Below are 2104 nucleotides of genomic sequence, written 5' to 3'. Positions count from 1 at the left end.
ACAGAGTCAGGAAAACATTACGGTCGCACGGCCACTGACCGGAGAAAGGTCCACAAAAACAATGGAAAATCCTATGACACACCCAAGCTGCGCCCAATTTCTATTGTTTTGTGAGGAAGGTTGCCTTTTAGGATGTTTTTGTCTGGAGGAAGGTTAACAACTTTTTCCTCTTTATCGCATTATTCTCAAATTATTCCTAAAATTCAGTAATTTTGAGCCTTGGTACTCTTATAGACTTGATTCTTTTGTAGAAAAGCGTGAAGATATTATTTTCTGGCTTAGTTGTGAGCTGTGCCGCCGAGAGGTTTCGAAGACGGCAAAACGGATATTCTTGTAATCGTTTGAAACCTTGTAGTACTTTTGGCATGCTTTTGTGAAGTCTTACTTATTGCTTTCTTGAAATGGACTCCGTTGGCTTTTGAGGCCTCCTAAACCTAGAGGCCCTCCGGCCCTGGTTGTGAGTTTGTGGTTTTGATGTTTCTAGAAGCAGAAGAAGATGGAGAAATATTAGATCATGGCCCCAACAAGGTCATTCCCTGCTTTCTTTGCTCATTTTGATAAGGATTTCAAGGGCATTTTTTGCTTATGCAGCTAACAAGAAAAGGCAACTCTGTAAGGTGCCTACGCTGTGGTTATGTAAGTCAGTGTGGTTATGATTGGAAAAAGAAGAAAGTGAAACCTTTGGAAGGCAACGGGACATTAACCCATCTTGAAAACGAAAATAATTTTGATCTCGTTTTTGAGAAGCACAAATGCCATCGTTGCAATTCATTTGTTATCCTCGTGTACATCACCCCCAAAAAGAAACTGGAATGCAAGCTGCCCCAGGCAAGGGACCGCGGAGTGGAAGTTGGGCTGGCGGAGTTTATGCAGTCCCCTGTGATTCCCAAAACCAAGCAATGAATCGTCATAACTCTAGACTTGCTCCAAGTCTATTTTGTGCTCGAGAGAGGAGTATTTATTCCCTCCTGTGGACTTCTGCGAAGGAGATGGTCTATCATAATTCTGGATAATTCCTTGGTCTTGAAATGATTTTCCAAAATGTTTCTGTCAAATGCGACACAGATTTCTGGAAAAGACTGGAGTAAGACTTTTCAATGAGAAATTAATGTAATGTTAAAAATACATATACAATGTGCAACAGTCATCAAGAAGGTGTGCAACAGTCTTTAAAAACAGTCACTTTTGCATTGTTCATCTAATCTGGCCATTTCTGCTTCGCTGTCAGTTCGAAGGAAGGGATACAAGCTGAAAGCCTCCGTAAAATTTCACAAAAATTGTTAAACAACTTGAGAAGGTATTCAGGTCTCTCACTGTCTCTGTATTGAATTGTCCGGATTCCCCGGGCCATTTTGGGTTTGTCACAACCGCTACCCCTGTTCCATCTCGAATAGAAAGATTGGGATAGAAAGCCCGGGGACCTCTTGGTGCCCGAGCGAATTGTGTAGAAATGGGGCCCTTGAAAATCTTTAGCCGTGTAATTAAATTGGCTCCCTTGTTTCCGGGAGCCCCAGATTACTTGTTGCGCAACTGTTTCTAATGATAGGGGCAACAATAAGGAAGACATTTACAAGTGGCACAGTGCGTCGCCATCTTGTGACAAGAGATAGGTCATTTTGCTCGGGACCAGCCCGAATGAAAATTATGTGAAGGAACTTTTCTTTAAAAATATAACTGCCAATCGATGTTGTAGGGGATATCAAACATACCTTAATAAGAAATGAAGTTACAAGGTTGAATGGCCTATTGCTGATCAAATGATATTTGCCCAGATTAGTTTTTGTTTTAAGCATTCATAACTATTGCTCAACAGAATGATAAATGTAGCCCAAATGAAAACCCAACGTAATCTTATAGTCGCGGGGTGTAATCGCACTCTGGGTCAGCTAAGCTCAAGCCAAAAAGAAATCCACTCTTTCGTATTGTCTTTTCTTTGTCGTATTTATCAAGCTACCCTGTTTGGTAATGGGTGGTCATGAATTTTTTTTCTTGATATGCACAATTCCCAAGGTCATTTCGTCAATCAGATTTCATCACAGTAAGCTAGTGCTAAAACAGCTCCGAAAACAGGGACGATAAGAGAAAGTCGTATCTAATGCCGTTG

The sequence above is a fragment of the Rhopilema esculentum genome, chromosome 4, assembly GCF_057945365.1.
Source record: "Rhopilema esculentum isolate cy_ngs chromosome 4, ASM5794536v1, whole genome shotgun sequence".
Lineage (NCBI taxonomy): Eukaryota > Metazoa > Cnidaria > Scyphozoa > Rhizostomeae > Rhizostomatidae > Rhopilema > Rhopilema esculentum.
Note: the sequence above shows the minus strand (reverse complement) of the source record.